This window comes from Thunnus albacares, chromosome 2 (assembly GCF_914725855.1).
Source record: "Thunnus albacares chromosome 2, fThuAlb1.1, whole genome shotgun sequence".
In the NCBI taxonomy this organism is placed as follows: Eukaryota; Metazoa; Chordata; class Actinopteri; order Scombriformes; family Scombridae; genus Thunnus; species Thunnus albacares.
In genome coordinates, this window is record NC_058107.1 from 24034798 (window position 1) to 24054901 (window position 20104).

General features: G+C 39.8%; 1 protein-coding gene and 1 long non-coding RNA gene across 5 annotated transcripts in view; one reads left to right on the forward strand and one right to left on the reverse strand.

Annotated features, from left to right (window-relative positions):
- The window catches only part of pde4d (phosphodiesterase 4D, cAMP-specific), a 191432-nt gene that overhangs the window by 68077 nt on the left and 103251 nt on the right, over positions 1-20104 (reverse strand). The window lies entirely within an intron of this gene.
- On the forward strand, positions 10398-14533 carry LOC122997900. The gene is made up of 3 exons (XR_006407284.1): positions 10398-10486; positions 12732-12951; positions 14066-14533. It is a non-coding gene; the product is annotated as an uncharacterized LOC122997900 (long non-coding RNA).

The window sequence follows — 20104 nt, forward strand, 5'->3', positions numbered from 1 at the left end:
TTTTTGATTGTTCTAAATAGAGTCAGGTAATAGATGAAATAAAGAATCAACCCCAGTAAAGTAAAGTCTGCCTAATACATAAGATTGTGGGCAAAATTTGCAAATATAAATGACTGTATATGAACTGTACGCTTGCATATGTACACAAGCATATGCATTTCTGTGCATCTGTGTGTGCTTGATTTTGTTGCTGGCTTTAATAGGCAGGCGAGGGGAGAAACATTACCCACAACTCTAAATTTTTATAACATGAGATCAAAGGAAGAACCTACTGCTTTACTGGAAACCATAAACCATCTGGTGGATCATATTTGTTGAAAACAGTCACAGAAATTTGACTTCTGGGAAAACTGACACGGCGGGGAGGAGAACCCCCTGATACTGGCAGGTATTCACCCCAATGAACAGACAGGCTGTCAAGGAAAATTCCACCCTCGGATATAATTCTGTCATATAAACACCTTATTTTATAAGTGGTATACCTCTCTCTCACAACATGCATCATCTACTTCAGTTACTGGTTTCCTACATTCCCAGGAAGAATATTTAACATCTCCTCCAGAGGACATTTCTGAACATTCTGCAAATCAGTTGTGTTATATGTGTGGGTGTAGGGAGCAATGTGGCAATGACAGCATAACACGTTTTCCCAGTTGATAAAAGCATAAAGCCTTCCCGCTTCCTCTAAATGCTACTTAAGGCACTACTGAAGTTACTTGTGGGAAAATGATCTCTGTATTTTATGCCTGTATGTCCCTGTATGATAGTTGAATATCAGTGTGGATGTGTGAGTGGTGAACAGTAAAAATAATCACTCCTGTCGTTTCAAAAATCACTTCAGCAACCTTGATTGACATTTAGCCCTGATCTAGACACATTATAATAGATCCTCGTCTCCGGTAACTCTGACATTATCCGAGCTGGCAATCTTTTTAGTGACTTATGGAAACAAACATAATCAGGTGGGCATAAAGCACCAAAAAAACAATATTTACTTCCATTCAAGGCCCTAAAAACCTATTTTCTCACTCAGTTTTTTACTGTGATGGATGAGGTCCTACATGAACACATAATTATCTGCCAAAGTGGGTTTGTTTATTCTGTTGCCGGGCGACTGTCAATCAAATCTGATCAAATCGCACCCACCTGGCCAGGTGAAGCAGATAGAGCTGAGTTTTTGAGAAACTCTTTATTGTTTATTTTTGTATTCAGTCGTATATATTGAATATTATAGAAATATACTTTGAAACCAGGTTTTTGGGGGCTTCAAACGCAATACAAACCATGTAAAATCAAAGACGGTGCAGGATTTCTTTCTCACTCAACAATTACGCTGAGTGCTTCCACTGAACTCCAGTGTTGTTTGGAGAAAACCCTGAATTTGTGTTACTTTGCACTCACTTGACGCTGTTTTTCCCCACTTTATAAGTCGCACATTTTATAGCAGCTCAGTGACTGAAATGTCAGAGTTGTGAGAGAATGCGTTCCAGGGCTGATATGTATTATGACAGTTTGGATCAATTCTAGGAAATATTGTTATGTAACTTTACATGTAACATTAACATTTTGCCATGTATTAATGAGTTAATTCTACCACTAAATTGCAAATTAACACAGAAATGCACAGTACAGTACAGTACTGTGCATTGTAAGTGTTTTAGTGTGAAGTTTTCCTTTCAACGACTCACTGTCAGCTCCAGGTGTGCTGCTCTGTATGTGACCCTACACAGTGACCTACTGTCAAGTATGCAAACAAATAGTGAGCTGCCACACAGAAATCAACAAAGTGCCAGATTACTGCTATCATTAAAATTGTCCACAAAGGTAATGGGTATGCCATGCTGACAAACACCTGCTCCAAATGACTGTGGGACAGCTGCTTCTCGTGGCAAAGTTAAGGACAGTAGTTCAGCTATTGTCCAAGCCTGGCCTGACGCAGACACCAGGTCGTTGTGTAAAAGGAAAGTAAAATCAACTAGTCAAATAAATTTAAATCCATTCCTGTCAGAAAAAATAAGGCATATAGTAGGTGTGTGAAGTGCAGATTAAATTCTCATTTAAAAATCTATTAAAAATAATTACCAGGATCATTTTTTTATAATGTACTTTTATTCATAAATGTTACAGATTTACATTTGTTCTCTCACTCCTCTCTCTCAAAAACCCTCTCTCTCAGTCTATTTTTCTGTGTAATAGGTAATAACTCCCTGGCATATAACTGAATTCTCTTATAAGCGATTGGGTATAAAGGGAGTACTCATAATAAAATCTCTTTTTTCCCCCAACTGTGACTCCAGCTGTATCACAGGAAGGTTTGCTGCAGAGAATGAGTGGGTGGGGATGCATGCATGGATACACAGACACAGCGAATACAGTTATACTACAAGGAAGCAACAGACAGAAAGAGAGGGAGAGAACAAAGTAGAGAAAATGAGAGAATAAACAGAATACCAATTGGACACCTCTACAAGTTGCTGTCTGCTGCATTGTGGCACAGACTGCCCCGCATCAGCACAAAAGATCCCATAAATCCCACCCAAACACAACTCAAAAAAATAGCTACACTCTGCACATACACACACAAAAAAGTAAAGAGGGATGAAGAGAGAGAGAGAAAGAGAGAGAGAGAAAGAGAGAAAGGGCAATAGTGTGAGAACAGCATAGTTACATAACCGTGAGAAGCAGCATGGAAGCTACCAAACGGGAGCTCCCGGGCTTCTGCAAGTCGCAGAATGACGCATTGCACTCACACACACACACACACACTCACACATACACACATACACACACACACACCACCCTCAATGCAGCAAATGGCACACATTCACATTGATGTGCTTCACGCAAGAGAAGCCACTTCTACACATCTATCATAATCTGGCAGCTGAAGTGATGATACATTTATTACAACGCTGTCAACCAGCAGAAGAGTAGAAATGCTACATGTACAATCAAATTTATACATCAACTATTTAATGGCCACAAGCCAGGGATGTTGAGCACCACTGTCGCAAGGCCAATACATTTAAAAGCTGATAAATGACAAGTAGCCTGCTTTCTCTTTTGGCATAGATGCTTAAACTGGTATTTTAGCTTTTCCCTATGAAAAAAGTTTAGCTCAAGTTCTTGAACTTCAGTGAAGAAGGATGGCTAGTCCAGCTAATTTACAAATTGAAATTTTATGTTTTATATTTGTTAATCTTTGGGAAAAACTAAAGGGAAAGACTACATATCAACTTTACTATTCCTTTACTGATTACATGCATCCATGATGGCCATGAATGTCTATTCAACGTCCTTCCAAATATTAATGTAACAATATACTCTTAAAAAATAAAATATGATAAATAAAAGAGAATTTAGAGTCTCCACAGTGAAGAAAGTACATTAAGGCTATTTCCCATCAATCAGAAATGCATCAGAGCACTCATAATGATGTGTTCATAGCCTATCAAGAGGAAATGTGCTAAAACGACGCTAATAGCACAATCTTTTTCCACACCATCCATCCCTCTGTCTTTCTCCCTTGCTTGTCTCCAAACATAAAACATGTCTCTCTAGCAAACATTCTGCTTTGGTAGCTATTTTTACACCAAGGCATGACTGCAGGCAAACACACACACACATAAACACACACAACACAGCAACCCTGAGCTGAGGCTGGATCAATTGATGAGCTACGAGCAAAGCAACCTGCATTCCTCCCATCTGGGAATGGAGAAGCGGGCTGCGGCGGAGCGCTTTGCTCTAAACACAGGAAATCAATATCCTGCAAGTTAATGAGATAGACCCCCTAGCCTCAGCATCTGATTAGATAAACAGATTAGCAGCAAAACACAACACCGCCATTAGGTAAAGGCAGCGCACATACATACTGCTCAAGCCAGTCCCATTATGCAGACTGACAACCTAATAGCTAAGTGTTATGCTGAAATTTTATTATGCGGTTGATACGACTTCATCACAACTTATCATGTTTAAAGACCTGCTTCTTACCGTTATGATAGATTTATCTGAAGAAATAGTAATGGGATGATGGTTTAATAGTATAGGTGGAGGTGAGTTTCCAAATTAATGTCTGCCATAAAAATATACTATTCAAGCCCACATCATGACACAGAATACAGAAAATCACCGAAAATTACATTACCTTTTGAGGCATCTAATGTTCACATACAATCCCAGCTGTTTTGTTTACTTACCTAGAAAGAGAAAAGAGATGGAGGGAGGGTGGGAGAGAGAGAAACAGGAGTTATCAGGGACAATCTATTGACTGCATTGAGATGTAATTTGCACTTAAACAAGCACCAGGGCACATGGTGTATGACTCCAGAGACCCGCTTCTCCCCCCACGCTGCTTAGTGGACACTCCACAAACACACACACACACACACACACACACACACACACACCCATCGAAGTAATGAGAATGGCTGGGAGTGTTTATCAATATACTACAGTGGTGAGAAAACTGCTCTCCGTTTATCTCCCTCTCTCTCCATCCTAATGCATGCCTATTGATCTGAGTCAATCCTCCCATATTCAGCTCTCCTCTCGTCTGTCTCCACACGCGCCCGTTTGTATATCTGAGTGCAGATCCCTCAAGTCCTCTCCCCTTTACTGAAATCCCTGCAACTGATGAGGAGTGTGATGAAATTTGGGTTTCTAACAGGGAGCAATGTGACAAATATGACACTCAGATCACTTTAGATATGCAAAAAAATCACTAGGGAACTGAAATGGCTGAGGTACTTGGCCCAGATCACCTCCCTTAGGCACTGAGAGCAGACCATTAGGGCAGATTCAGGACATGCTGGTTGGACTTCATCTCCCAGCAGGCTAATCAGCACCTGAGGATTCCCAAGGAGGAAAGTGCTACAGATAAAGGATATCTGGGCTGTGATTCTTCGCCTGTTTCAACACCAAATGGCAAATCTTCCATTAGACAAAATTCTGATAAAAAATTCAGTACCATTGCAACATACTGAAGTCAATATTGAATTTTATAAAACTGATGATAAAACGAATTCCTGGAGCCTCATATCAAAAAATATGAACCTTGCTCAGTAACAGAGCTGATAAGAGAAACAACAAACAGTGTATTAAAACCCCTTTACAAAGGTTTGTACAAAACAGTTCAAATGATGCTTGATAACTTAAGTGAGGCTTGCGTATACCACACACCCAGGCATGTCACACATGTTACTGTACTCAAGGTAACAGCAAGTCTGGAGAGTGATATATGTGATATAACTGATGCTTTTCTGAAGCAGCGATGTGCACTGACGCTGGGAAATACCCACCATGACGCAGCTTGTGTGTTGGCTTACAAAGGAAGCAATGGGTGCAGGTGCTTTGACGCACACATATGACACGTCATATGATGTGCGTTGCCCTTTACTTCTGCTGAGTGACAAGTTTTTGCTGTGGCACATGTAGTGATATAGTATAATAAAGACAGGAGATACTGGGAAATTATAAACTAATATGAGTAACCATAACTTCAACATCTTTGGATACATTAGGTCATTGTAGGCAATAGGTTGAATAAGTAAGCAGAATTGCTTTATTGTCATGTTGGATTTTTATGAGTTTTGATTCAATGTGATGAAGTCAGGTATATCATTTGCTAAAAAAACAAATATTCCCGTCTCATTATTCTCATTTGAATTGGAAAATGTATTATATTAAATGTATTAATACTAGGGCTACAACAAATGATTATTATCATTATCAATGAATCTATTGCTTACTTTCTCAACTAATCAATGAATCGTCTTGTAAAATAACCATCACTATTTCCCAGATCTGAAGCTGGTATTTAAGATGCTGGTTTTACCTTGTTTTGTCAATTATTTATTTGTCAATCGACTAATCGTTACAGCTCTAATCAATACGATATATAAATTACATAGAGCTTGATGGAAGATATTATCCATATCGCTTACCCCAATAGTTTTATATAAAACTCAATATTGGTATCAAATTCTGTTGGAGTGGCAACAATTTAGCTCTCGCTTTTCACCTCCATCCATCAACTCCCTACCCTCATCCCCCACCTGTCTATATTTTCTGCATCTTTTTTGCCTTCTATTCCTTGGTCAGACAGGTTGACAACACGTTCCGACCCAAATGTCAAGCGGGCAGACCAACCAAGGTGAACGGATGGAGTGACAATCAAAAAAGCAAAAAATGCTGTTAAAATGCAGCTTGCGAGAAGTCAGGCACACAGATATGATGATAAGCTCAGGTAGAGGCATATGGAAGATGACTCCTTTACACAATAATAACTGTCTCGCAGCCAGAATAACCACATTTGGATATTAAATTTATGCTCCATACTACTCCGACTGTGTCAGTATGCCTCATCCAAGACATTCAGGAAGAGCCTCAAATACAATTTATATCAGGGCTTTGCTTTTAAAAACATATCTATAATCATTTTGGCTGTTGATACGATTGACACAGATTCAATGATTTCACTGAGCTTTCAGGGCAGAACCAAATCAGATAAGATAAGACTTTATTGATCCCCAAGAGAAAATTCACATGTTAGAGCGGCACAGAGACATACTGAGAGGTAAGCAAACAGATAAAGAACAATTTGAATGAAATAAATAAAAAATAAAATCAGGAAATTAAAGAAATTGGAAATGTGACATTAGAAAAGCTATATACAATATTACAATCAATAACAATACCCAAAATATCCAAAAACTGTATTATACTGTACTGCTATTACATTGCACTATATTTAATCACAGTCTAGACAGGTTATGTCTGCATGACTGAATCTGGTGTAAAATTACTCAAAAAGATAGACATAAATGGAACCAAACGACTCTTTCATAACTCTTTCTGTCCACTCTGTCAGTCATTATTCATGAGTATCCTTTGAGTTGTCTTGTTGAAGGGGCAAAAAACCTTTTAATGGAAGAAGCTGGTGGAGATGTCACATCATCCATCTAGAAATTGTCAGTGGTGACATTTATAGAGAGGCAGCAGTTTTATGAGCAACAAAGACACCGGCTTTAAAGATATTAGGGATACACATGTTCCAAGACCCTTTCCTCGATGTGGCAATGCAGCTGTATATATTGCTTAAACTGGAAAATAAAATAGAAAAACAACACCTACATGTAAAGAGTCCAAAGATGTTCACGCCTAGAGCAGAGGAAAATTGCAAACTCATCTCTGTGTGTTATGAATACACGTGCGCGCTTGACTGCATCGTGAGAATAGGGGGAATGTTATGTTCTATCATGTCAGCCATGCTTAAGCCCATGCGTGACCTCTGCAAAAGCTCCATGACTCATGAAGCCGGGCATCACTGTGGCCTTTGATTGCACACATGATGAGCTCATGCTATACTTCTGCTTGCATTTGGTGCCAAAGGCTAGGCTGAAAGCTACAGTGACTAAAGCCCATTCTGCTCCAGGACTTTGAGCGCAGGGGTAAAGGACATTTCACTTCAGTTAGCTGATTCTAATGACGCCTGTTTCTGTGGTGACTAGATTCTTGGCTGGTGATTTATGGCATCAAATAGTCATCACCTCCAGAGCGTCTGGTCCTACAGTGAAGGACGACAGCTCGTGATCGGGAACAGCTGCGGAAAACAGGTGTGTGTTTCTCATTAAGGCCATAGCACGATAATGATGGCTTTTAATCACTAACCCCTGATAGGAGGGTGTGTGTATGTGTTTGTTTGAGGGTGTGAAGATTCTTCAGCTTTGTCTATGTGTATATTTTACATGTGCATGGACATGTGCATGATTGCGTTGAATCTGAATTGTTGCATCTTTCATGATGGGTTTGTATGCAGGAGATTTGCATGTTTGCATGTCTTTGAAAGTGCATTTCTGTGTGTGTGTGTGTGTGTGTATGTGTGTGTGTGTGTGTTTGTGTGTGTGTTTGTTTGTGTGAGAGTGGATGCATAATGAGAAGAGAGAAATCAACAGGGAAATAGGGTGTGCAAATGGGGTGTACAAGCTTCCTCTCCCTAGTAAACACACTCGTTTTATAGGCAATTGCTCAATGGATGCACAAAACAAGAAAGCGGTGATGCAAACAGTTCTAGTGCTGCATCCCTGTTTTTGCCACAAACTAAAGAACATTGCCTATGTTTTCTGGCAAGGATTAGATTCCTCTTATCATGTCTTTTACTCTCCTTTCTATGAGGCATCTGAGAAATAAAAGAAAATAAGATAGAGGGGGGAGGATGGTTTAAAGAGAAAAAAAAGACAGGAAGAGGAAAGAATGCAAGTCTGAGGCCTCACCTCTAAGCAAGCGCTCGCTTAAGAACTTAAGCTCCACAACAAACAAAGATACCAGACCGGAGCTCTACCTAATCGTAGCAGCTTATTCCTCATGACTCTGTATACAATTGGGAACCCACCAATAGCTGCTTTCCCACCATTTACAGGCATTGCTACGGCCTCCACCCTCTCTAACATACTGCAGGTTTGTACGTAAACACACACATACATGCACACACACACACACACACACACACACACACACCGAACCGCACGCTTTATCTTCCGAACAAATGCAGGTACTGGCAGCCATACACTTGCACTTGTGCATACTGTGCATACTAAAAAACATGTTTGTACATGTTCATATACAGGCATACAATATATACATTTACATTTTTGTCTACCTGTTTGAACATGTCAGCACACCAAAGTCTGGCATCCTGATACAGCATATGACCACATACTGCATGTGCAATAGCTGCATGTAACAACAACAAACACACATTTGACTCAATTCAAACAGGGGATGCTACATATTCTAATTAATACAAGAGATACTGTATGTGTGAATAATAATAATGAAAATACCTTCAATTAACTGCAAACCAAAGGAGATGTATAGAAGGTATACATTAACGTCACTCTTTCTCATGATACTAATCCCTCATCACCACTGAGTGGCCAAACAAACCTTATGGTGGCTGCGAGGAACAGTATAAACTGCAATATATGTAGAAAAACAATTAATATCTTGAAAACGTAAAAGGCTATTGGAAACAACAATGATCCGTATGACGTATAAGGCTTTCTGTGGAAGATTAAATGTGGCCAGAAATTGAGCTTTCTGACACATACACAGTATGCAGTTCCACACCAGGAAGCCATGTTACACTAAACAAAGCCTAAAGGCATACAGATGCATACATAGCAGGATTTGTCTGTTTGATCAAAATGGTGAGGACTTCAAAGGATATTCTGGATGTCTGTTGAAAGCGATGTAAAAATATTTAGATTATATTACATTTCATCCAAATATGCTTATTCACTAACTAAGACCACACCATTTGTGTATGGTTTTAAATGGTTTATTTGGATTGGCAAGAAGATTCAGGAAGAATGGGATGAGGGTCGATAGCGATAGGATGTTAGGAAGGGGGGGGGATATAGAGGGATAGTAGGGGTCGAGGGGAGGGATGAGAGAGGGTCGGTCTGGGGTAATGGAGCGGCCACGATGCATTCGGAGGCCGGATGCCAGGGCGCCCCGCACAAGATGCAAGCTAAAGAAAGGCGAGCCGCGAACACGTGGCAGTAAAGCTCGGTGTCGAGGGTGCCCCACTAGATGCCCTGGTTGAACTGGTGGAGGCGGCCTGCAGCCTGGGATGCAAAAAGAAAGTGGTAAGTGTAGAAGCCGGTGCCATCGAACCGCAGAGCCAAATCCAAGATGGTGAACAGGTAGTCATTGAGCTCGGCCCTGCGGTTGGGGAAGACTGAACAGATAGTGTCGCAGTATAAGGAAAAAGCAAAGGCGAATTCGGCGGCTGTGAGTTCCCTAGCTCGAGATGGAGAAGGGTGCCTGAGCTGGGCTGGGCTGTGGGTTGTGGAAAGCACCCTAGTACTTGTGGTAGTGAAGGCGAGAGGCTGAAGGAGCTGAGCGAGGTCGACGTAGTTACCTGACAATATCATGCCGGAGGAGGGGGACGGACAGGCGGAGTGGTGGAGGCCAGAGTGAAAGTGCTTGAGGGCGCAGTGTTAATGATGAGTAGTGGACAATATTGTGCCGCGGAACGCGGACAATGGAGTGCAGACAAGATGGCTGGCTGCATCTGGACGGGAGTGACCAGGGACGGAGGAGATTCGGGAACCACTGAGTGGTCGTCAAACAGGTCGCTGTCTGAAGCGCTGAGAATCAGCTCACAGTCCATGGTAGGTGAGTGATCGAAGCTTACTCGTACTCAAAATGTTGTCGGTCTGAGCGCAAGCGAATATTCGAGAGAACTGAGACGAACAGGAGAGGAGGTGGTTAGGCACACCTATATAGGTGCGTGCAGGTATGTGGCTGGGAGAGGCGCAGGTGATTTGGATTAGTGAGAGGGAGCGGGGCATGGTCTTGTTCCTGAACTTAGTTATAATAATAACATCATTTAATGTTCTTGCCAGGATTTGGATGAAAAGACTGATTGAAGAAATACCTTGATCTGATTGTAAAGATTGGTAAATGGCAGATGAAGGTAAATTTTAAAAGGACTGGTAGCTCAAATAAACCTGATTAGCTACCAATCCTTTCTTTACTGTCTGTCCACCACAGCCTGATAGTGTTGCACTCTTTTATGAGAGTGAATTATTAGTGTGACAATTAGAGTGTGAATGTGACAATTTATTTGGGTGTACTGGTGTAAGTGAGTAATTTCTAACTCTTTAATATCGGTTGAAGCTACAACTGGTAGAGTCAGTGGAGTCTTGTCACCCTTGCCTTCATCTATGTTATAATGTTTGAGGAGGGCACTATTAAATTATACTGTCACCATAGTTCATCATGAATTTGACACCTTCCAGCTTGATTATCTGTATTGGCTGTGTTGACCAACATCCTGTATCCTGCTGTATTTTCAAAAGCATACACTGGGATGCTTTTTAACTTTTTTTTTTTTCTGGTTCAATATTATAATACCATCATGGAAAAAATTATAGCACATTGGGCTGACCACTGTGATAAAATAGTGGCTTGAGTTCTTCTTTGCAGGGAGGGCCCAATATGTTTGCATGAATGCTGCTGTGTTCCCTTCCCTAATCACAATAACCACAACCTCCACCCCTCAGGGAAGCACTTCCCAACTCCCCAGCTTTATTCGTTTTGAACAGACTGTGGGAGTGACTCTGTGGGTTAACGCCAGTGAAATGTTCTGATGACACAGGAATCATGAGCTTAATTCAGGAGTACAAAATTAATATCGAGGAAGGGTTGCAATTTAGAACTGAGAGAGATAAAACAATGTTGTTTTACTTCACATTTGTATAACATCCGGTCTGGTTGCATGCTTGCACTCCCTGAACAAAAATAAGATAAATAAAATTGGGATTATGGCCAGCAAAATCCCTGGGGCATGTCTCAGCACAGTGGCAACCATATGTGAGGCTTGCGCAATTATGAGGGGATTCATTAGTGACTAACCCAGCACATCTTTTAAACAGTAAATATGAGCCACTGTAGGCAGTACAGTTAGCCTCAGCATCATAGAAATCCTGCTTGGAGATATTTTGTGCTCATCAGTGTACAGTAGCACAAGAAGTACATTGTGAGGTACTTGTACGTGTTGCTACAGCACTGTTTGTTTTGTGATGTAATATGTAATCTAACAATCTGTGACATGCAATTAATTCCTCCAAAGGGACAATAAAGGTATCATCAGCACTAGCAGCATCAAATTACCCTCACAGCTTGTTACAGCATTTTCCATCTACATTAATTATGTAGGCTTCCTCTCCTCATGTGGCATCAGTCTATGAATGCCAACATTATAAATTAGGTCCCTAGAAAATTCAAATTTAAGTTATCTGTAATGATATTCAAATATTAAATTTTAAATAACCTCTGCATCACTTTCATATTTTGGGAATCACATTTCATGGATTATAATTCAAGAGACATTGTTAATTTAGACTATAATGTTTGCTTGTGTACTAATTATTAGCATTCTTCTTTAAGACTCAATGGATTTGAACTGAAACATCAATGAGGTTTGAGAAAATCTGGGGCTATGGCAGCACATCTGCACCTCTTAGTGCTTTTTGCTGCATGATAGCTAAACACACTGGTCAGCAACTAAGAAATTGGTCTATGGAGCTCAACTTGCTGATGCATGCTAAAATCAACCACCTGATTTATGGGGAATCTTCCATCATTTGCTGCCTCAGCCCTTATGAGAGATAAATGGGCGCGGTTATCTTATTTATGCCTCTACTCTACTTGATGGAGCAGTTTATGGGACTTTGCATAATATCAGTATTTGTGAAATTATGTCTCCTGGGAGATACAGGCACAGGCCAGATCATTGCTTCATTCTGCTCAAACAGCCCTCTAATAGACCTTATATCACCAGTTGCATCATGTGGCAGCAGATAAAAAGGCCTTCAAAGACAGATCAGACATACTCTAGGCACGCCGTCTGGTCTACCCCAATCACAGAGCAACCTGGGAAATAGAGATGTGGGGGAAAATTAAATGCTGCTGTATTCTATTATAGAAAAAGAAAGAAAACAGAGAGAGAAACAGACATTTCAGCTTCAGTTTAGAAATGTGTTAGCAAATGTTCAACGAACAAGAGGACAGAAGAGTGTTAAACAAGTTTGATTTGTTTGCATGAAGATGCAAAAGAGTAGTTTGTTCAGTGTATCATTTCAAGGTCGGTACAGTCCAACAGTTAATCCATCCATCCATCATGTATTTTTGGCTGATTATCTGTGTCTGGTTTGCAGTGGCAGCAGGCCAAGCAAGGTAGCCCAGTCAATCTTCTACTCAGCTACGTCCTTCAACTCATCCTGGGGGATCCAAACATGTTCCCAGATCAGGTGGAATATGTAATCTGCCCCGCTGTCTACTTCCATTTGGACATGCCCAGAAAACCTCTGAAGGAAGGTGTTCAGGAGATTAGAACAGATGCTCAAAACACCTGAACTGGTTCTTTCTGACACAAAGGTGAGAGAGTTCTACTCTGTGTGGCTTTTGGACATCTGGCCTTCTTACTATCTTACTATCATTCTACTATCTCTGAGGATGAGACTAGCTACCCTGCAAGGTAAACTCATATCAGCCACTTGTTTTTTTCCTTATTCTTTCAGTCACTGCCTACTGCTCATAACTATAGATAAGGGTTGGAACATAGATCACTGATAAATTAAGAGCTTCACGTTTAGGCTCAGGTCCGTCTTCACCATGACAGTCTGGCACAATACCTGCAAAACTGCTCATGCTACATGAATCCATTTGGATCCATCTTACCCTCACTTGTTACCGAGAGCCTGAGATACCTGAACTCATTCATTCGTAGGGAAGAAACTTATTCCCAACTCAAAGTCAGCAATCAATCACTTTCCAATAGAGTACCAATGCCAAAGACTTGGAGGTGCTGACTCACATTTATAGGGCTCAGTGATAAAGAAAACTTCCAGTGCAGCATCACAGATGTATACTTTGATTTACACCCACATTTAAATTATGTTTTATTACTGCTTTGAGTCAAATATAAGCTTAACTTTCATCTTGAGGACCAAGATCAAAACAAGTGATGACACTGCAGTGTTTCCCACAGGATTTTGTGAGACTGTGGTGGGTGGACCTTGGACCCTCTAGGGGGATCAGGGGGCATGGTCCCCCAGAAGAAATTTTGCAAAATTAAGAGGCTAGAGATTTATGAAGAACTTTGTGCTCTTGTAATAAATTTTGTGCTCTAGTAAACAATTTAATCATCAACACATTGGTTGTACAGATATGAATGGTGAAGACACAGCAAATATAAATCAACTATCCTATTTTCTGACATTGTTTTATGTTCACTACTTATTTCTGCTGAAAACAGAAGGACAAAAAATTAGAATTGCAAAGATTAATCGATTAGTCAACTGATTGGTTGTTGATTGTTGCAGCTTTGTAAATATGAGGATTTTAAGCTTTTTTGTGTCATGATAGTAAACTGAATATGTTTGGATTCAGACAAAATGTGACATTTGAAGACATCACATTAATTATAACCAACTACAACTATTTTCTGACATTGTGTTGTGTTCATTACTTGTTTTTGCTCGTTTCACAGGAGGACAAAACATCAGTTAATGCAGGTTTAATGTTTTGTGCCACTGTGCTCAGAGATATCAGTTGAGCTAACATCAAAAAATGAAATGAAAATGTTTAATTACATTTACTGAGACCAGGGTATCACTGAACATGCTGTCAGCTCAGAAGCAGTAAAACCTGTCAGTCACTCCGGATATCCATGCAGTGGCCGATGTGAGAAGCCGAAGAACCAACTACACTGGTTGGCGGCAGAGGAGGCTGCACTGCCACATGGTTCAAAATGAGTCTAGCAAACTTTGCTGCACTCAGCGCCGGACCACGGGAACAGAAATGAGCAGTTTGTTCCCAATACAGCTAGTTTTGCTCTTAGATAACATTAAGAAAAGAGTAATGTTTGTAGTTGGTCATGTTATTGTCCTGCATTGCAAACCGACGTTTGAAAACAGACAATATTGAACTGTTTTTTAATTTTTTTTTCCAAATTGAATGAAATACACTGAACGTCAGCACTGAGATAAACTTGTTGCTCAATCTTCAGTAATTCCTCTCCTTATCGGTGAAATATGACATACTAAAGTTGCAGCTTTGTGTTAACTTGGAGCTGTGATGGTTAGCTTAGCATGCCTACAGGTAGTAGCGATTGCTAGTAGCTAAAACTACCCGTATTTAACCTGTATGCAGCCGCAGCAGTGATCCAGTGTTGGCAGCTGAGTGAAAACTCACGTGAAGCATTTCACATAAACAATTCACCTTCAGACAAAACAGACAACAAAATCGTGAGCACCACAAGCTTCAACATTGCTGAAGCAACGTCAAAGATCTTTCAAGTTATTATGAGAAGTGTAAAAATATTTTTGGTTCATTATGAAACTGTGGCGGGACAAATTAGACTGTATTGGCCACCACAATCTAGATAATTAATGGGAAACACTGCACTGCAGCTGTGCAGTTTGGTTTTTCTCAACCAGTCAACTCATATCTAGGCGGTTCTTTTGGGGCATTTATTCTGCAGATTACTTTTAAGAGATCCAGCTTCAATATATAGTACGCCCTTCTTTGAAATAGTGGAAGAAAAAGAACATCAGCTATCTTACAGTGTGGAGGATGGCCACTTGGTTGGCTCTTCTCCAAAAACACAGATTACCATTCTCTGGATGCTAGTCCCATGCTTCATCCAGCAGAAACAAGTTAAGTCTAAACAAAGAAGTCAATGCAGAATCAGGCCACTGACGCGCAAGACACCAATCCCACTTTCATTTCTTTTTCCTCCTCTCCTTTTTTCTCTCTGCTCCACCTCCTCCTCTCTGGCTTTTGAGATAAGCTTTCTGTCGAATACCAATTTTAAAAGAAGATTAGGCAGTTCTGGCTCTCAAATCAATTTTACCCCCCACTGCAACATGAAGACAAGTGCATACACACACACACACACACACACACACACACACACACCACCAACCAAGTCATCCGTACGCACAGAGACACATTCATCAACACACATCTCATACCGCAGAGAAGACATGGTGTGGCAGCTTCTTAATCAAACACAGACCAGAAGTAATTAAGAGAAGCTGTGGCATGATAGCCATTATTTCCTTAGTCTAAATATCAAGGTACATTAGATTCTAAAATTAGCTCCTTATTTCAAGCTTGTTATCAATATTACAACACAGAAAGTTTGCAGCGACTGTCTGTCTGCTGTGTGTTACAAGTTGTGCAACATTGGAAATTCAGCGCTCGACTTGGCCCTTCGGGATAGATTGGAAATTCGTGCACAGGTGAATTCAATTATCCGGATATCATACCAACAGGTCTGAAAACAAACTATGCAAAGCCTAAAACAACTAACATCTTTAGAAAACAAATACACTTTAAGTCCACAGAGTTTGAATGAGCACTGAAATTGAGGTGTAAGCATCCTGGATTAGATACTGTTGACAAGACATGCAATCAAACCTCATGCCAAGAAGACGGAAGGCACACAGCGATTCAAAAGGGTCATCCCTCCGCAAGTGCAAAGAAAGCAGGGGGAGGGGGTTTGAACACAAAGCCTTCCAACATGCTTGGACACATAACAGTCTCTTAATGCTGTTGGCAGGAAGAGTTCATATCCAGGTTAGCAGCCTGTTGTCAGGGAAACCAATGTTTTTAGAGGCCAGTGGATGGAAGCACCTTTTCTTGGAAATCAATGAACAATCCAGATGTGACAAGATCTTCTGACACCTTCCTAAAATGAACAGCTCTGCTTTCTATGAGGCTCACTGCATCCTGATGTGTACTATATGTGTGGGTGCACGTGTTTTCTGTAATACCACAAACCTCAAGGGAGAGCACTCAATCAGTACCATACAATCTACCTATAGTGGATATATATAACATCATAAACACTTTAAAATGTAGGCTGCTGGAGATGCAGTAGATTTTCTGCCAGACCAGGTCATCCAGAGTGCACAGTGTGTAAGTCCCCCCTCCTCACCTCTCTCTCTCATCCTGTGGCAATGTTAACATAAAGGACTTGAGTCTAGAAAAGTGCAGTATTTTATCTTTACAAAACAGCATTGCTACATTAATCAACTGTGACAGTATTGAAAATAACAATATAAATTCTCTAGAAAGAGTACTCAAATTATAATTATATCATCCGTTTGACACTTTTTAAATCTTAATGATGTATTTTTCCCCTACTGATGTCAGGGTTACATCAAATGCTCTGACAAAGACAGAATATAAAAACCTAAAGCCATTATCAAAAACAAAAGCTCTTATTAAAACAAATACACCATTTTAGAGGTGACTGATCATTTGTCAAGAGCCATTAATCAAATGGGGTTTTACTTATATTTAACAGCTTTGTAAATCATTGCATTGCATTTTGGGGTAAATATATGGCATGATTATTGCATCAGTCTCTGACTGATGCAATAATCTTGCAATTTTTTAAATCTTGAGTTCTTCATAGAATAATTTTAATCTAAAATAGACTCCAGAGTTATTTGAGGATAGCCCAACTCCTCCAAAGCCAGCCACCTTGAGTAATTAAAAACCAAGAGTGCAGAACCAAAGCTTTGCGTAATGAAATCTGATGGCAAAAGCCTGATGCTACATGATGATGACTATCTGTTGTCCCATTAACATTTGATTGAAAATTTGCAGTGTAACTTGTCATCATTCATTGCTAGCTGGCTGAAGCTAACAGCGACACATTCCAAGGTAAAGTAAGTTAAAAGCAGAGTCAGTGCAGTTTGGGAGAAATTGTGCTTTGGTGCATGGATGACATAAATGCAGCTGAGTAAGAGTGACACAGCCATTTTTAAAGTATGGACCTGAGGAAGATTAGCAACTGCTACGGCAGAAGCTAATGAGGATCCAATAAAATGAACAAATAAACAAACGTGAAGCATATGGGATTTCAAAAAAGACTTAAGGACCACATCATCCTATGCTCATGCCATTGATGGATGTTTTGAACAGTTTCCTCTTCCACTGATGCAGCTGCAGTTTGTAGAACAGAGTGAGATTAATCTATACAGATAAAATTGACAGCACTTTTTTGTCCAAAATCTGTAAAATCCTTTCCTGCCTAAGAGCTGAAAATGAAGCCTGTGTTGCCAAAATTTTACTGATAAAAACCCTTTTATCTAGAGATGCACTGATCAATCAGCCACCGATCGAAAACAGACGGTTTTCAGCTGATCAGCCATGACTGGTGACCAGACCCCGATCAGTCTCATATATCTGATTTTTTGCCGGTCAAATTTACACACGTGCCGCACAATGGTTGTGCGGCACATGTGTGTACGTGTGTACGTCTCGCTCACAGTGGCACAGACAGCAAGGTCACAGCCACACACACACACACACACACACTAGAACTGAATGATATGAACTGGTAACATTACAGCACGTCTGCTGCAGGTTTAACTTGTCTAAACATTATTTTACCCATTTTATTTACCACCAACATGTCACACACCATCATCACAACCACCAACAGGCAGGGCTCAGGTGGCAGCCTGAACACTGGCCACACCTGGACCATCCCGGGTCTGTTGAGCTAATCTTCCTGGTGAGTCAGTGAGTTGGTCCATATATATATATATAAACACAGAGTCTACACGCCAGGACGTGTTCAGCTGTTTACACACAGTTTACCTGAAACCAGGTGATTTTACCTTTTAAGGAAAAGCCTGACATTAATGTTTTATATTATATTTAATTTAACATCTTTCTCATTATCTGACACACTGACATGGATCCTGCTGTGTGTTTCAATCTGTAGGGAAAAATATAAAATAGTAAATTTGAAATAATAACAGCTAATAAATATTATTAATCAAGATATGATGACCATATAAGTAGAGCAGAGTGAAAAGACTGTACACATGTTGAGTGCTACACTATTAAAATGACATGAGAGTTGATATTTGCTATACAAAGTAAAGTGCTTTTTGATTACATCATATTTAGGAAATGACAAAATATTATAGGTGAAAAATAGGGTGGGAAAATACTTTCTTGTACCCACCAGGGTTTTTCTGCACCACAGACAAATATTTTATCAGTATTTTACTTTGATTCGATTTCAATAATCTTAAAAGTTCATCATGTAGTTAGAAAACCAAATACTGTGTTCATGTTTTATGTTTTATATGAACAAATGTTTTATTATGAACATACAATTAAATTTTCTATTAAAAGAAAAGTTACAAAAATGTTTATGTATGTTGTCAATTATAGTTCTTAGAAAGAAAGAAAATCGGAATCGGCCAAAATCAGAATTGGCAGGAATCGGCAGACCAGACTTTTAAAAAGCCGGAAATTGGAATCTGCCAGGAAAATTGCAATCGGTGCGTTTCTACTTTTATCCACATCATGGGACAGAAACAACTCAGTACACTGGCCATTATAATTATACTGGCCAGACAAGCAAGACTATACAGTATTTCTTAGATTCTGTCAACAATATCAACCCACATCATAAATCTGTAACTCATATAATAGTGAGATGTTTCACATATATTCCATTCCAATGACCATTACCACTACATGAACTTGGAAACACATGATTAAGCACTTGTGTGTCTGATACAAGCAGCAAAACATATTTTTGGCTATACATCTGCACATTGTAGAGTTTGCGTTTGTACGTGATGTGGGTGATGTGTGATGTAACTGTTTTGCTGTGTGTTTCCGGTTTCCTTGTTTACACCATGTGTGGGCATTACTGCAGTGCATGTTGCCAAGCTACTGAGCCATAGGGACTGAAGAGCAGACATTGTTCAGTTTGCTGTAAAAACTCACCAAGTAATAAGATGTGTGAAAAAGCAACAATTCAAGCACAGTTTATTAAGCAAAGAAGGGTTAAAACTATGTTGACTTGTTTATTTTTTATGTGTAAAAAAAAAAAAATCACAGCTGAGACAACATTTCATTATGTGACTGAACTTAAAAGCAGTGAAAACCAATTTTGATGAAAGCTTTCAGCAGGGATTATATGTGATATCTGGGGTTCAGTCAGTGTATACCACTTTAAAAAGTTCTTTTGGGGAAATATGGAGGAAAAATATCTCCAGTGCTGTGACAACCATCCAGTGGATCATGGCTTACACATAGTCACCTTCTGAACACATAACCTATCTTTACACTCTCTCGTGGTTTGATAGTCGCTGTGGCCAAGAGCATCCATTTAAAGCCATGAGAGGTGGTCTGAGGTGGTGATCTGTTTTAAGTACCTGCACTAATCCTTCCACTTCAGGTCAATATCCAGACACTCTCTGAAAGCTGGCAAAAAAAAATCTTGCAGCCAGACATGGTGCACATGGCTGATACTGCAACACACTCATCTGTTTCTATAAATAGATATCTTCAAAGGTGCAGGAGGAGCCATAGAAAATATATCAATACAGAATACAACAGAACATGTATTATGTAGAGGACTTCAGTTCATTAAGACATTTTTTTCTTCACTGAGACAATTACAACATTCATAGTCCAAATAACATATTACATATTAATATTTTTAATAGCGTTGTGTTACTACTGCATATCAGAATAGAAACAT